We start from the raw sequence: 17,615 nt of genomic DNA on the forward strand, positions 1-17,615 counted from the left end.
GATCCGCCATGTTAGGTCTCCTTTAGCCGGGAAAGCTGTAAAATGGAGTTTAATGAAGCGATTTGACCGATAGAATCGCGGCAATATTTGCATTAGTTGCAAATCGAATATTTCATGAAATTCGTAACGAATTCGGGTTCGTCAGTTTCGATTCGCTCATCTTTAGTAGTATCTTCTAGTAAGAAATACAACCTTAACCAGAAAAACTCAGTGCCAACTAATCTTTGTGGGTTGTGCTGTGTATGGGCACAACATAATATCACGCAAGGAAGAAGATCTAATTTGCTAAACTTAGTTCCCCCATACATTCTTTAGCTGTGGATAACCACACCAGAATGCCTTGAACAAAAACATAGACCAACAGTTTTGTTCAAGGCATTTTGGCATAAATGGTGGAAACTCTATTGCAATTATTTTTCCACAGGGACCTGCTTGCCTCCATGTTTTCAAGCACTGCATATGTGAATTAAAGGGATTCTGTCATCAGTGTCACCCACACCAACCTGTTGCTACAGGCTTGTGATGAGGGTGACACTGATGAAAATGAGCAGTAAGCAGGCTGAGGGAGGAAGTAGCAGCGATGATGTCAGTTTGCTCCTGAAGTGTCACCCGAATAAGGAAAATAACAGGTGACCAGGCCACAAATCGGATTGTTGTAAGTTTTTTTTAATTTCCATCAGTGTCATCCGCACTACAAGCCTGTACCAACAGGATAGTTCAGGTGACACTGAAGACAGATTCCCTTTTGAATATTTAGTTTCAATTTAACTCAGTAAATACAATGCTCTGCTTGTTTTATATTAAGTTTGTGCTACCTGTAACTTTATGCTAATTTTGTTTAGTTTTTTTATATATTTTTTGTAATATGTTTATATAATAAGTTCACTTGTCTAAAATAGTAAATGGTGAGGATTAAATTTGATGTGTTGAGATTGAATAATATTTTAGAGATGTGATGTTATTTTAAGAAAAATGCATTTGGAATTGTGGATTGGTTCCTGTTTCCACCTTTTACTTTTAAGCAATGTGGTATGTGCACATATCACACACTTTGGCTTCTCTTGGGTGTTTTTAACATTGTGCAAAGGAAAGATTTTAAACTGCTTTCATTGGCATAAAGAGTTCTAGTTCTTCAGTCCTTGATTTGTAGACCACAGAATCAAGTAGAGCTTCTGAAATCTTTGTGTTGGCATTTTTCATAAAATAAAAGGGTTACTTTAAAGTCATATTTTATGTTTATGACATTTTAGGGGAATTGTGAAAACTATTTCTCTAGGCTTTTTGTATTTACAGAAAACACACAATTATAGATGTAAATCAGTATATTAAGCACAATCTCTGCCAATCCAAAACCTTTTGGATTTACAGTATAGTCTAGTGCCTTTCAAACTGTAAGACTCACTTGTAAAGCTCCCCCAAATATTAACTGTTCCTGCCACACAGCCCATTCTCTGTTGGCTACAGTGTCTTGGTTAAGAGCCTATAACAATTGATAGCCCCAGTGACCAGACTTGACCTGTGTAAATATCCCAGTGATCAGTTGACGAACAAGCAGATACTTACTTACTACTTTTTCAGCTGATAAATGGGATAAGTGCAGCCTTAAAGATCATTGTAAGTTGTCCAACATGTAAGGCTGCACAGGCAATCTGGCAATCGTTCATGCAGCCCTGCTAAAGGGTCTGTTTAATAAGTGCCAATCTACTGAATCAGCTAACATAACCAAAAAGTTTCAAAAGCCCTGGTATAGTCTAAGACCGGGTTCACACACATTATTTTGGGTCCTATTTTGATCCTCATTTTGATATTTTTATTGGTGTCAATCTTTCCATTATATTTTTGTCGGTTTCACCCCTAGTTTTGGTAAAACAAAGACCAAAATCAAAGCAAGTTCCAAGCTTCTGGGCTCCAATGCAAATATGGGCCCCAAAGAAATCACAGCCAGAATGCAACTGTTAAACCTGCATTCAGTGTAGCTACATCGCTGTCCATGTTTATATGGCAAGAGGCATATTAGCCAAGTTAAAGGGGTTATCCAGGAAAAAACTTTTTTTTTATATATATCAACTGGCTCCAGAAAGTTAAACAGATTTGTAAATTAGAAGAAAGCAGATAGATGCCAGCGGATAAGGAGCTTCACCTTTATTTTCATCGCATTAAAAGCATGGACATGGAGAGACTTAAATAATACAAACGGATAAAAACCTTGGAATAAGTGGCAAGCATGACGCGTTTCAGGTCATGTGACCTTTCATCAGATGCATGGCGGGAAGCCAAAGGGAGAAGGATATATCCAGTCATGCAAATGGAACAGGTGTGTGAAAACCACTATCCTGGGATTAACCCATTGAGTTCCAAAACTTTCAAATTCCCTTCAGCTAGGCACCACAGGTACAAGTAAATACAGCATGAGACAAATTTGTTTTGTGATACAAATATCATTACATAAAACAATTTCTTTACCCGTGTATGTAGGGAAACTAAACACAAACAAGGGAATATAACTATGACAGCTATAATTTAACATATTCATCAAAAATGACAGTTTCCATTAAGCTGCAGTTACATGAACAATCAACAATGTAGAATAACATCTGACATTAAATTCAGACCGTGCGGTTGAAAAGTACATAGGGAATAGATCCAAAAGATTTCTCTGTTATGTAATAATTTTACACGATCACCTCCCCTATCTGGTAAATCAACTACTTCAAAACCTGAAAAGGAGAAATCAGAGACGTTGCCACAATGGACATTTTTTAATGAGCTGCGAAATTTCTTATATTGACAGCACCGAAAGACCATTAAAAAAGCGTATTCAAGAACATTTGAGGGGTATTGGCGGCAGTTCATACACAAACGCATCGAATGTATCGAAACAACATTTAAAAAATGTCCACGGTGAAGTTTCTAATCCGCTGGCATCTATCTGCTTTCTTCTAAACTTGGAGGATTATTCTGCCGTGCAGTGACCGGGTGAGCTGACAATCCATTACTTTGCAGATTTGTAAATTACTTCTATTAAAAAAAATCTTAATCCTTTCAGTACTTATGAGCTGCTGAAGTTGAGTTTTTCTTTTCTGTCCAAGTGCTCTCTGATGACACGTGTCTCGGGAACCGCCCAATTTAGAAGCAAATCCCCATAGCAAACCTCTTCTACTCTGTGCAGTTCCCGAGACAAGCAGAGATGTCAGCAGAGAGCACTGTTGCCAGACAGAAAACAACAACTCAACTTCAGCAGCTGATAATTATTGGAAGGATTAAGATTTTTTAATAGAAGTAATTTACAAATCTGTACTTAAGTAGAAAACAGACATGGTGCACATCTACAATCTTGCACAATGATCCAATTGCTTCTCAGCATAATTTCAAAAACTAACAGGTTGTTAGTATACGTTTTGATCAAAAAGTACAAAGCCCACTCGCCACATCAAGGCCACCTATTTAGAGTGGGTCCCTAAAGTCCCTAGCATAATATGGCGCAGCACTGGGCGGTGACCACCACCGCCGCGACACCAATGCCCACAGGGGGAACGACCCACTGGCAGAGCGGCCCCAACGCCACTCAAACCAGTCCATGGGTCACATTCCCCCCCCCGCAGCCACGGCAGCAACGGACGCCACACAGCACCACACCAGTGTGAACAGGATGTTCTAGCACACTTACCATGCTCTCCCAGTCAAACGCGGAGGCTGCCAGGAAAGAAAAGGCCCATGTGTAGCTAACTACTACTTATATAGGGTTGGGCTGCGGGGGTGGGGAAGAGTGCAGACAACATGTTTAAAAAAAAAAGAAAAAAGGAGGGGATAGAAAACACAATGTGTACTTAAGTAGAAAACAGACATGGTGCACATCTACAATCTTGCACAATGATCCAATTGCTTCTCAGCATAATTTCAAAAACTAACAGGTTGTTAGTATATACTTTTTGATCAAAAATGTATACTAACAACCTGTTAGTTTTTGATATTCTGCTGAGAAGCAATCAGATCATTATACAAGATTGTAGATGTGCACCATGTCTGTTTTCTACCTGAATTCACACTGTGTTTTCTATCCCCTCCTCTTTTTTGTTTGAACATGTGTCTGCACTCTTCCCCACCCCCTCAGTCCAACCCTATATAAGTAGTAGTTAGCTACACAAGTGTCATTTCTTTCCTAGCAGCCTCCTAGTCTGACTGGGAGAGCTTGGTAAGTGAGCTATTACACCTTGTTCACACAGGTGTGGTGCTGTGCGGCGTCCGTTGCTGCCGTGGCGCCGTATAGACTGGTTTGAGTGGCATTGGGGCCGCTCTGCCAGTGGGTCGTTCCCAGCCCCCCCCCCCCCCCCCCCCCCGTGGGCACTGGTGTCGCGGCGGCGGTGGTGGTGGTGGTCGCCGCCCAGTGCTACGCCATTTTATGCTAGGGACATTAGGGACCCACTCTAAATAGGTGGCCTTGACGTGGTGAGTGGGCTTGTACTTTTTGATCAAAAATGTATACTAACAACCTGTTAGTTTTTGATATTATGCTGAGAAGCAATTGGATCATTATACAAGATTGTAGATGTGCACCATGTCTGTTTTCTACCCGAATTTACAAATCTGTTTAACTTTCTAGAGCCAGTTGATATTATACATATATATATATATATATATATTTATATTATATATAATTTTTCCTGAAATACCCCTTTAAGTAAACATTTTCAGTGGTTGAGCATATTCTCCACCATGAATTTCCACCTTTTACCATGTAAATATTCACTTTATAAAGTAGATGGCAAGACAAAAAGAAAATGAACATGACACAAGACCTTAATGCAGTCATGCTATTTTGTATTTGGCAAAATGTGGCCATGCAAATTATGTTACATTTCCAATCCATACAATGTTTAGCTTATTATGAGGTTTGTAACAGAAATAAACTCAAAAAATCCCAATGTAGGTCCATTTAATTTACAATGGAACACAGTTACCTTCTGAAACATAGGGGCTTCATGAGGCATGACCGCACTCACTGGAGAGGTCATGCACATAGTCCCGCATAAGACATGGCAGGAATTGAACATGCAGTTCATAAGGATACTTGAGGGTAAAATGTAATCCACATTTGCTGCCAGAAAATCTCTGTATCATAAAACACACACACACAGTATACAGTATGTCACTGGAGGTAAAGGCTACACCTGCAGTAACCTTTGTGGTTTTTGGTGTGTAGCAGCTGTTAATGTTTTTATTACCTACATTCCAATTGACTGACTGAGGCAGCAGCTGTTGTAGAATTTTAATCTTCCTTTTCTAGCCACCAGTAATAAAATACTTCTACTTTGAGTGTTCAGTCTGTTTTATAAATCTTTAATTGTATTTCGAGCACTTAACACAAAAATATCAAATATACATTGTAACTCCCAAAAATTATGTGTTTAAAAGAGTGTAAAGAGTAAGGGAGGATTTTCAAAGCAAAAAAAGAGAATCCCCAAAAAATTAAAACATTAAGATAACCGACAAAAGTCAGAAGGAAAGAGATGGTTAAAAATCAGGTAGACTATTAAGTAAGCAAGGAAATAGAGGAAAAGGAAAGAGGCAGAATTTCCCAAATTTCTTGGTATGGAGCCACTTGGAGCAATACTTAGAGCCTCAAGTGGCTGAAGTGATAACTAGGGATGAGCGAATAGAATCTGATGAATCCGAATTTGTTACGAATTTCAGAAAAATTTGATTTGCAACGAATGCGTATATTCGATCATGAGAATAGCGATTTGATCATGAGAATAGCTTCATTAAACTCCATTTAGTGCGGTCCAGGCTCCAGGCATCTAAAATGGCAGATCCACATGTGAGGACATGGGGCAAGGAATCCTGGGAAGGCAGGAACAAGGGTAGGTGGGATGACCCTGAGCCACATGCAGGATGCAGCCTATCAGCAGCCAGTCACCCCTGTGATGTCACAGCCCTATATAATCGTCAGCCTTCTTGCAGCCAGTAACTTCAGCCTTTTATTGCAGAGAGATAGAGGGACAGACATGCACAGAAGCACAGAAAAGCATTTTTACAGCAGCAATTCACCTCCTAGTCACATCAGCATTCTATTACAGAAAGGGACAGAGAGCAGAGTGTTGCACAGAAAAACTTTTTTACAGCAGCAATTCACTTCAAGCCCAAATCCAGCCTAGAAGCACTGATAGAGGAGGGAGTGAAATTGAGAGAGAGTGCCATTTTGGGTGTAGTACACAGCGACTGTGTGCTGCAGCACTGGTGTGTACTGCTGGTGCTGTTCACAAATACTGTTTTTTAGCGTACTGGAGTGCATTGTCCTCCCCTCAGAAGTGCATACCACATACATACATCTAAGTGGTGCACTATTTTGTTCTTGTTAAAGTCTTAAGGGCCTAGATACTGTGAAAGTCCAGCCAAAAGTACTCATCGGCTGGGGTTGTACACAAATACTGTTTTAAGAGTAGTGAAGCATATTGTACTCCACCCATATATGCACTAAGTATGTGAGGCAGAGAAGTGCCAAGCCATGCACGGAGGAGTGGCAGAGGCCTAAATTTATCAAGCAGAGGTCACAGCAGACTAGGGGTGAGTGGCAGCAGAAGTTGCAGCAAGAGGCCTGAGCTCCCGATATCAGCTAGCGGTCATGTCTCAACCAGCAACCCATCTGACATCATTGATTGGTTAACATGGTCATCCATTTCATCACAAGTGACATCTGACACTCCCAGTTTACAGACGGTGGGTTCCTCAGACACAACCCTCAGTTGACTTGGCCGGAAGCAGTCCCTGTCCACCCATTGCATCTGTCCTATGCTGATCCCTCCCCCACAGAAGTATCTTATGCTCCACTATTTAGTGAGGACGATCTACTAGAGGACAGTCAGCAGCTACTGCCCAACCAAGAGGTGGAGGAGACATCCGTCGCTTCCTCCGCTAGGTGGGCAAGTAGAGATGAGGAGAGTGGCGTGGGAGGTGGTGTTGCTAGTGTTCAGGCTCCTGAAGCAGACACTGTTGAGGAACCTGAGGGGGACATCAGTGACATGCAGGCACAACTCGATGATGATGCCAGTCACACTTGGGTGCAGAAGGGGCTTCATCAGAAGTGGGTTGCAGGTTGCCCGTGAGGCAGCAGCTGAGCCAGAAAGGTGGTAGCATGGTTGGCAGACAGCATGGTGGCAGAAGTGGAAAGTCTGGAGCCAAAAGTGCCCGGGGTAGACCACCTGCTTTGCGGCAGCCTACCTTCCTGGGAGGCATAACACATAGGGAGGAATAGTGTTCACACTATACTGCTTTTATAAAATATATAACTTTATTGAAAACACAATTCATAAAATATATACAGCAGTCTCAAAAACTGGACAAAGTGAGGGCCACAGAAATTAGGCCGGGCAACCAAACAGAGAGCATATGTAATAACAAAATATATCTGGGAGCACCTATCTAAATGTCAGACTATGATTCATACATGGAGAGGGGAATAATTGCATGTATCCTACAATTGTCCCACAACTATATAGCTGTCAAATGAGTGCTAGAAATCTCTATATTTAACCCTTCACATAAAACGAAAGAGTGCAAAACCGCTACTCAGAATAAAGTGCATGCCATCATAATATAAGGTGCCTGATGCATACCCATTGTATCGCTGCTCTGTACCCCAACATCATATTTATACCACTGACCCGGAAATAGATGACCCGGGAGGTAGTGGAACGGGGTTTTCTGGAGTTGGCGGCAGTAGCATTCAATCAGTACGGACTGTTGGTGGGAAAATCAGCTACTCGGCGGTGTGGCAGTTTTTCAGCAAGCATCCGGAAAATGTTAACCTGGCCACATGCACGATGTGTCCGCAGAAGGTGAAGCGTGGCCAGGGTCCGAATGTTGGCACCACAGCCCAGCATCAACATATGCAGCGTCACCATAAGGCGGCCTGGGAGAACCGTGGCTCCGATGTGGTGGTCCAGCCTGCAAGCCACTCCCTGTTTCAGCCAGCCAAGGCTCCACCACCTCAGCCGAAGGGAGCTGGATGTCATACCCATCTTTTGTCGCTCCACATGCTCCTGTTCCTCCTACATCCAGTCAGTCATTCTGCCAGCAATCCATCGGCAAAGCCATGTCCAAGAGACAACAGTATGCACCCACTCATCCAACGGCACAGAAGCTGAATGTGCTCCTGTCCAAATTGCTGGTGCTGCAGTCCCTCCCTCTTCAAGTGGTGGACTCTGTACGTTTCAGAGAAGTGATGGCTTGTGCCAAGCCAAGGTGAAGAGTCCCAAGCCGTCATTTCTTTGCGAAAAAGGCAGTACCAGCCCTGCACAATTTTGTGGAACAGAAGGTGGGCCAGTCCTTGAGCCTGTCAGTGTGTACCAAAGTGCACAGCAGCACCGACATGTGGAGCTGTAACTACGGTCAGGGACAATACATGTCCTTTACGGCCCACTAGGTGAAAGTGGTTCCTGCACATCCACAACAGCAACTTGAACAGGTCACACCGCTTCCGCCTCCATGCTCTCAAGCCGTTGGTCCTGTGATGGTGTGCGACTCCGCCTCCTCATCCTCCACCGTGTCCTCAGCCTTCGCTGCACGGACAATTCTCAGTGCCCCTCCAGCATACCATGTGTTCAGGGCACGGCGGTGTCACGCTGTTCTTCATATGGTTTGCCTTGGTGAACGGAATCACACAGGGGAGGAACTGCTAAAAGTCATTCATCAAGAAATCGAATCATGGTTTACTGCACGAAAACTGGAAATGGGAACCATGGTGACTGACAATGGGAAGAACATCTTGTCTGCGCTGCGACCAGGAAGCCTGAGATATGCGCCCTGCACAGCACACATGTTCAATCTAGTTGTTCCTGAAGTGTTCCCCCCATCTGCAAGACATCCTAACAAAGGGAAGGAAACTTTGCATGCATGTCAGCCACTCGTACACCGCAAAGCACACCCTCCTTGAGTTGCAGCGTCAGAACGGCATCCCCCAACATAGTCTGATTTGCGACGTTTCCACACATTGGAATTCCACCCTCCATATGTTAGACCGACTATACGAACAGAGAAAAGCCATCACCGATTTCTTGATGATCCAGGCGGATAGGGGATTCTCCTGTGTAACTTCAATGTCAACCAGTGGCAGCTGAGAGGTGCCGTTTGCTCAGGCCCTTTGAGGAAGCCACATTATTAGTCAGTCGCCAGGTTTACAGGATGAACAACATCTTTCCACTGCTTCATCTACTTGAACACGTGTTGGAAATTATGGCTGGTCAGGGCAATGGAGACGTGGCGCCTACATCTCACGGCCACATAAGCCCTGCGGGGGCTGAACTGGAGAAGGAGGAGGAGGGGCACAGTGGAGCACAGTTTTTTAGTTTTCACGAGATGGGTGGTTTTTCTAGTCATCTGACAGGAGAGGAGGAGCAGGAGCAGCTAGAGGGTTATGAGGAAGGCGAGACAGAGCACCCAGACACACCGTGGCAGTATGCAGTGGAGATGGAGGCAGGAAGTCCTTCCTAGTCACTTGCACAAATGGCATAATGCATGCTCGCTTGCGTAGTGACCACCGAATTGTCACCATTTGGCATGGATGACTTCTGGCTCTCCACCTTATTGGATCCTCACTACCGGCATAAAGGGAGGACATACTGACCTACTACAGAGACATCCTACGTAGTCAGTGGGCCCATGCCTATCTGCGCCATTGTCCATCCTCTCGCAGGTCTGATTCGGGGGGGCCCTCTGTGCTCCCCTTCCACTGCCATGGCTGCTAGGGAGTGGTGGGGTGGCAAGAGCAGTACCAGCTTTCTTCACCCGCATAGTGAAGCAACTTATCAGCAGCAGGTAGACCTGGAGCAGGACCTGAACCAGCAGGTGGTGGCATACCTTGACTTGACCATGCCAACACACCTTGAAGATCCACTGGACTTCTGGGCAGCCAAACTTGATTTGTGGCCGCAACTAGCCGAGTTTGCCCTGGAAAACTGTCTTGCCCCGGTCAGTAGTGTGCCATCAGAGCTGGTGTTTAGTGCAGCGGGGACCACAGTAACCCCAAGGAGAACTAGTCTGTCCACGAGAAATGTGGAGATACTGACCTTTGTGAAGATGAATCAGGCATAGATCAGCCAAGATTTCCACCCACTAATGCACGATGCATCAAATCACCAGAAAGGTGACAGCGGCATCTAAAGGTGCCTTTATCCCGTCCCTGGTGGTCCAGTGGTGGTAGCCTGAGGGCTTACCTCTGCTCCTGTTTCATCTGCGGCGTCAGAATGACCAGGCTTTATAAATCGAGCGCAGAGCACACAGATCAATGTGGTTCTATGGAACCACATTGATCTGTATGAGGAATGAAATGATTCAGCCCCCTAAGGGGATTAAAAGTGTAAAAAAATAATATAAAAAAAAGTTTAAAAACACACACACATTAACCCCTTCCTTATTAAAAGTTTAAAGGGGTTATCCACCATAAAGTAATTTTAGTACGTACCTGGCAGGCAGTAATGGACATGCTTAAGAAGGATCTGCGCTTGTCTTGTGGCTAAATGGCCATGTTGTGAGATTACCATAACACTGTGGATAGCTTTTTGTGAACTAGTATTTCCTGTTTGACTTTTTTTTTCTTTTTATGACTACAAATCCCACAATTCCATTTTCCTCCCTCCCACACATCAGCCACCCCACCCAATGAAACAGAAATGAGCTGCATACATCAAACAGCTGTTGCATTAGTTGTAGATCGATCTCTCTCCCACCAAGCGATTCCTCCACCCATTGAAGCAGACAGGCTCCCTGTCATCAGCTTACTAGTGAGTCAGGTCTCTGCCGCATTGCAAGCTGGGAAAAATCTGAGACAACAGTGATTTTGTATGCTGTTAAAATATATATTGGGGTGAAAATCACTGAAGAATTGTGAGAAAACTGTCATACACAGGTACAGACACTATATTGTGAACTACACTAACTTTTACAGCCCCTGTAGCATAGTCAAATAAAAAAATTCTTGGAATACCCCTTTAACCCCCCTTTTCCCAAATTCCATATAAAAAATATATGAACATAATAAAAATAAACATGTGGTATCACTGCGTGCCTAAATGTCCGAACTAAAAATATTTCATTAATTAAACGCACAGTCAATGGCGTACGCACCAAAAAAATTCCAAAGTCCAAAATAATTTTTATACCATAAAAAAAGGAATAAAAAGTGATCAAAAAGTTCCATCAAAATAAACATGGTGCTGATAAAAACTTCAGCTCACGGCACAAAAAATTAGCCCTGTACGTGGAAAAATAAAGTTTTAGGGGTCTGAAGAGGACAATTTTAAATGTATTCATTTTTGTGCATGTAGTTATGATTTTTTCCAAAAGTACGACAAAATCAGGACGTCGGTGTCCCGGTGCAGCGCTTGCGATGGCGTCACTCACCGCACGCATTTCCGCCAGGTAATATCCAAAGGCACATGTAAGTAGCAGTTGAGTAACGGGGAAAGACTGGCTGCCCTGTCGAATGTGCACCGGGTCCCCCGGTAGCACCAGCCCAGCATGTGAGGGGGCCCACCACATTTTCAAAGGACTCTGACTGACTGACTGTATGTAGTCCGTCAATCAGTCAGCAAGCAGTGTACAGTGGCGGGCCCCCAGTGGTCAGTGAGTGACAGACACAGGTGTATGGGTTCTACCATATGTTGTTCCCTTCCACCTATTTGAGGTCTTTGCATCACATCAATACTTGGTGGTGTAGGTGGCACATGGTGTTTCTTGCACACCTTTCCTTTTGTTTGATTAAAAAAAAAATTTGGGTTAACATATTTTATCCTGGGTATATTATTAAAAGTTGAGTTTTACGTAATGCATATCCTCAATACTTACTTGTGCACCTTAACACTTTTACAAAAGAGAGAAGATTTTCTTCTGCCTACCTGCCTCAGCTAAAGTTCTCCTTTTTTCACCCACCTTCGTCATTAGGTACTGGTATTGCCACCCACCACACCACTCTGTCACCGGGTCACTTTCAGGACTCCTGATGCTGCTGCTGCCACCTCAAGGATGTCTCATTCTGCCAACATATGTTCTCCTCATGCTGATGCCACCTTCAGGCTGTCTCATTCTGCCACCATATGTTCTCCTCATGCTGATACCAGCTCCAAGCTGTCTCATACTGTCACTATATGTTCTCTTCATGCTGCCGCCACCTCCACGCTGTGTCATTCACCCACTATATGCTGCCACCAACTCCAAGCTATGTCATTCAGCCACTATGTGGTCTCCTCATGCTACTGCCAACTCCAGGCTGTCATTCAGGCACTATATGTTCTCCTCATCCTGCCGCCACCTGCACGCTGTGTCATTCAGCCACTATATAGTCTCTTCATACTGATTCCACCTCCAGGCTCTGTCATTGTGCCGCTCTGCAACAGTGATTCTAATAGCGACACCCCTGATCTGCATATCATACTGAATAACAGTATTATTTCACTAACCCAGCACACACCCTATGCGTGTTACAGCAAGGCAAAGTGTTTTTCAGCCCTATTGAGGCACTCTGTAGGCCAGAAATAGCCATTTTTAATAGCATTTCACCCTGAATAAATTCGGATGGAACCAAATTTTTTGGGAAAATTTGGCAAATCGGCCTAATCAAATTTTTCTAAAATTCTCGAGTGATAACACTAAAAAAAGAGGTTAAATGAGCAAAGTTAATACAAAGTAAGTGCTTAAGATCAATATTAGTCACAGAGAATGTTGAACCTGAACCAGTTGTAGACTTCAATAATTTTCATACGTTACACTTCTTTTATAATAAATGGATATAAAGCATTGTAAATTGCAAGCTATAGGGCCATTACGGCCCACCCTCTCTTCACTATTCACTCTTACAATGTCTCGTTTCCCATCAGTAAATGTTTACCAGATCTGATTCTTAGGGACTAAGGCTTGGACACTAACATATCTTAAAGGGAAAGTTTATATGTTAAATATATCTTTTTCATAATTTTAAGTGATGCTTTTTCTAATTTTCTATTTTACAAATCTATATTGTAAAATAGTTAATTCATTTAATCTTTCATTCTTGCCACTAAGCCTAATAATTTTGTACAGACCACTTTACAGGAGTCTCCTGCTTATCTTTACAGGCAGGAGTACAATGAAAGGTGACATCAGTATAGATAAGATGGTATTAGGCCATTCACAATAGGTAGTTCAGTCTCTTCCCTTCTCTGTACAATGATCTCAGCACATGTCGCATAGCATGCATAGAAATCTCTCTGAAAAAATTCAATAGAGTCCCTTCCAGTCTATTATTTCCTATATCCATAGGGCTGCTGTACAGCATATCTCTAAATGCTGTTCCAGAGTAGAAGCTCAAGAAATATGGTTGTCTTTACAATAATGTAAAAAAAATTACATAAGAATGTACAATGAGAAGATAACAGATATTAAAGGGATTCTCTCAGTTGCTAACTCCCTAGGATAGCTGTTAAGGTATGCAAGCAAACTGTACAATTCCTGGAACTGATGGTGGAAAAACCTCACCTTCGCTGATGTACAGGACTCTGTGTGACAATCAAGGGGAAGGTAATATAAAAGAGTGCCAGGCTGTAACACTTCAGCCCAGCCCCCTTGACACTTGGCTAAGAAATAAAAAGGCAATTTTAAAAGTTCTGCAAACACCATCAACACTATGAAAGGTATAGTTTGCTTTCATACCCTAACAGCTAGCTAACAGTGTCTGCAACTCTTACCAGCAAACAGAGATAACATTATTCTCTTAAATAATAAACCAACATATATCTGTATCTGGCTCTAATCAGTAAAAAAAAATGTTTTATTGATTCATTCCTTTTAAATATTCTGTGACACTCCCCATTGTTGTCCGGATGCCTATTGAGTCATTGACCTTCTAAATATACCAACCCTATTAACTCAAACAATATGGGGGAGATTTATCTAAACTTGTCCAGAGGAAAAGTTGCCCATAGCAACCAATCAGATTGCTTCTTTCATTTTTAACAAAGCCTCTGCAAAATGAAGAAGCAATCTGATTGGTTGCTATGGACCACTGGGCAACTTTTACTTTGCAAAAGTTTTGATAAATCTCCCCCTATGTGTAATGCACTAATGATAGCTCTAACGGTGTCTATACACCTTCAAACACCTATTCATTTTGAATCACCCATACACATGCAAACTTTGCTCTGCCAGGGAAAGGAGAGAAAGCCACTGCCAGACACCAGTGGCAGTAGCTTATCTCTTAAGAGAACAAAAGGATCAGGCATTGAGATTCAACATGTCCAATACTTCTTGTCATTTGTCGGTAGTCTCCATACACAGCAGATAGTCAACCAATCACAATCTCCTTACTATGTTGAATGCACTGGCATTTCCAATATAATTATGAGTATTAGGAAGGATAGATAAGCCAAATAAGCTACATGAGCCAAATAAGAATCCTATTTTTCAAATACCTGCAGAATGCACTGTTTGTGCTTGTTTCTATGTACACAGTTAATTGTTCATTTTAGGAAGTTTTGGCTCCCATTTGTCTATTTTATTTCTTTTTTAAATTTTTGCTTGTCTTCTCTTTTTCAGGAAGTAGCAATATCCGGCCCCTGGAAGAAACACATAAAACAATGTGCAAATAAAGCAGGAAAAGACATCGAAGGAGATTTATCATTCTTTACAAACGTATGGCTTTTATATGACAATTTTTTTTTTTTACTTACTTTTGCTTACATGTGACCTATTTATCAAATAGTTTCACGACCTTGATAAATAAATCGCATGTAAGCAAAACCCGGGAAACCCGCTTACAAAAGTATTTTTTTAAACAGAAAAGTTTTCCCTTATGTTAATAGCTGAAGTTCTTTATCTACCCTTTATTAACAGTAGAAAAAGACAAAGAAGGAGCGCTCCATAATGTATTAACGCCAGATCATGCAAAACGCTCAATGTAAAGTAACGCTTACCAAAACAAGTTGTGCATAAGCCAGCACAACGTGGAGAAGGGTATATAAGGTGATCCACTACTGCCGCTCCACAATTAGGCACAATTCTCCTGCAATCATAACGGGACTTATAACAGACGATAGGGGAATCTCATTCAAGTGAATGGGATCCTCTTTGCCCGTTATAACTCCTGTTTTGCTCTGTTACAATAAGGGATGTTAATGGCAGCCAAAGTAGTAAGAAAAAAAGAGCCATTAACGTCCCTTTGTAACGGAGCAATAGTAGAGTGTGAAAGGAGCCTTAGAAGAGCATTAAAGTGAAACTACTGAAGAAATATTAATTAGAAGATCACATGTTCTGACTATAATATATCAAAAAGAACTTTTTAAAAGAGGTAAATGCTAAATTTTAAAAACTTTTTAAATCCATTGAGGTGGATTAATCAAAAGTTTATAAAATAAATAAATATTTATGTTGCCCATAGCAATCAAATGCTTAGCTTTCAATAAAAAAATAAAAAAAAGCAAAAAACTTACCAGCTGTGCTGTAATTGGTTGCTATTGGCAACAAAGACAGTTATACCTTTAGAAAGCTTTGATCACTGAGATCCACTATGCATACATTACATAAAAACTAAAAACCTACACTTATTTTTAACAGGTTTTGTTTGTTTGTTTTTGCTATGGAATGCTATCAGTATGAAAAACAAAGAAATGAAGATATTTATTTTTCTGAATCCACATCTCACAACAATTTGAATGTAAATCATATATTCATTTGTAGGAATTAGAGAAAATGGTATCAAATATAGTTACAGAGTACCTGTCGCCCAAAAAAAAAAAAAAACCATACAAGCATGTTCACTTGTCCTGTTGTCCTCTGTAGAGTAAGCACGGGGCTTGCCAACATATCTGCTGCAGAGGCTTCTGTACTCACTGCTGTCTGCGGCGCTGGTCTCTGGAACACACATCAGATGGCAGCCAATAATGGTAGGCTCATCTGTAATTCCCTCCTCTCTGTTTACTAGGTGCACATTGGTCTGCCTCTATTCCCTGGGTCTTTGTCACTCAGCGGTGGCACTGCAGGCTCCCAGATGATGTGCACTCAAGACAAAGATGATGCAGCTAAAAAAGGGAATAGTTAATTAACCTGTATGGGGACATCTAGTGGCTGAAATTTTTACAGCAGAAACAAAGTTCATTTGTTAGGAGGAATCTATTAGAGAAAATGTTAAAATTGCTTAATTTTTGTTTGTGACAGTGCCTCTTTAAAATCACATAAAAAGAGTCATATGTACTGAAATAATGGCATGTTCAAAACAAATTTCCTGCTAGATGCAAGGAAGCCACAATAATATATGGGTGAGGTTGCACAGGGGAAAAATACTAATGAACAGCCATTCATCCACCTACTATTCATAAGCAGTGGCTTAAGGATAACAGCTATATAGTTACGTGTAGTACTTCCTATACTCTCACAGCCTATTTGGGATGCCCGGCTGCATCCTGAAAAAACTTATGAACACAAGGCTTTAGAAGGCATTTACACATTTGGTGTGAACATTTTGATTTTTTGTCCAATAGAGTTTTATTCTAGGTTGATGCAGCATTCTCAGATTCTGACATATAGTGATGGCGCTTGATGTATGGTTGTGCCTATAATCTAGCACAACAGTAAAGGTTGAGTGACCCATTTATTATCCATAATTTGTAATAAATAAATATACTGGTGCAACTATATATAAAATAGTATATGATTTCTTAATAAATAAGACATAAAAGGAGGTGTACAGTATTCTTTAAGTCAGCCTGAAAATACTTCAATAATGCGATGGGTGAGTTTTTGTCCGGCTAAAGTGAAAAATTGTATAGGTGTTAATCTAAGAGAGTACAAAAAATTGTGTGGCAATAAATAGGGGAGAGAGAGTGGTGTGGTACCCACCAGATCTAGTTGGCCTAAGATATATACGAGCACCCTTATTTCTTATGTGCGTGGTCCCATGTTTAAGGTATTGTAGCTGTTTATAATCCGTCCTCTTTTGTCTGGGATGGGTGTTACTTGGATGATCCGCTATTTAACAGGTATGTAGATTTTCCAAAATCTATGTACCTGTTAAATAGCGGATCATCCAAGTAACACCCATCCCAGACGAAGGAGGATGGATTAGCCTCCGAAACGCGTCGGAAGTTTCTTGGACCAATTGTACCTCCGTAGTGACGTCACTCACGGCTATTCATCTGCCAATCGGGCCACGTAGAGGAACCGAGTATGGTTGAGACGCCACCAGCCGGGGCAGTCTCCCGTACGGTTCCAGTAATCTTCGCCAGCAAAAACTTCGCCAGAACCCAGACGGTAACCATCCAGGATCGGAAAATATCCCGGGAGCACAGGTATCTCAGTCCTACTACTTAGAACGAAGTCATCGCCATACAGGTATACAAATTCATCGCTAGAGATGAGCGAACTTACAGTAAATTCAATTCGTCACGAACTTCTCGGCTCGGCAGTTGATGTCTTTTCCTGCATAAATTAGTTCACCTTTCAGGTGCTCCCGTGGGCTGGAAAAGGTGGATACAGTCCTAGGAGACTCTTTCCAAGGACTGTATCCACCTTTTCCAGCTCACCGGAGCACCTGAAGGCTGAACTCATTTATGCAGGATAAGTCATCAACTGCCGAGCCGAGAAGTTCGTGACGA

General features: G+C 42.0%; 1 long non-coding RNA gene across 1 annotated transcript in view; it reads left to right on the forward strand.

The window, feature by feature from the left end:
- Nucleotides 1-15,211, forward strand: part of LOC130358235 (uncharacterized) — a 48,817-nt gene extending 33,606 nt beyond the window's left edge. The window contains exon 4 of the long non-coding RNA XR_008889438.1: nucleotides 14,563-15,211. This is a non-coding gene — a long non-coding RNA (uncharacterized LOC130358235). The remainder of the gene's footprint in view (nucleotides 1-14,562) is intronic.
- The last annotated feature ends 2,404 nt before the right edge of the window (nucleotides 15,212-17,615 follow it).

Source organism: Hyla sarda, chromosome 1 (genome assembly GCF_029499605.1).
Source record: "Hyla sarda isolate aHylSar1 chromosome 1, aHylSar1.hap1, whole genome shotgun sequence".
Lineage (NCBI taxonomy): Eukaryota > Metazoa > Chordata > Amphibia > Anura > Hylidae > Hyla > Hyla sarda.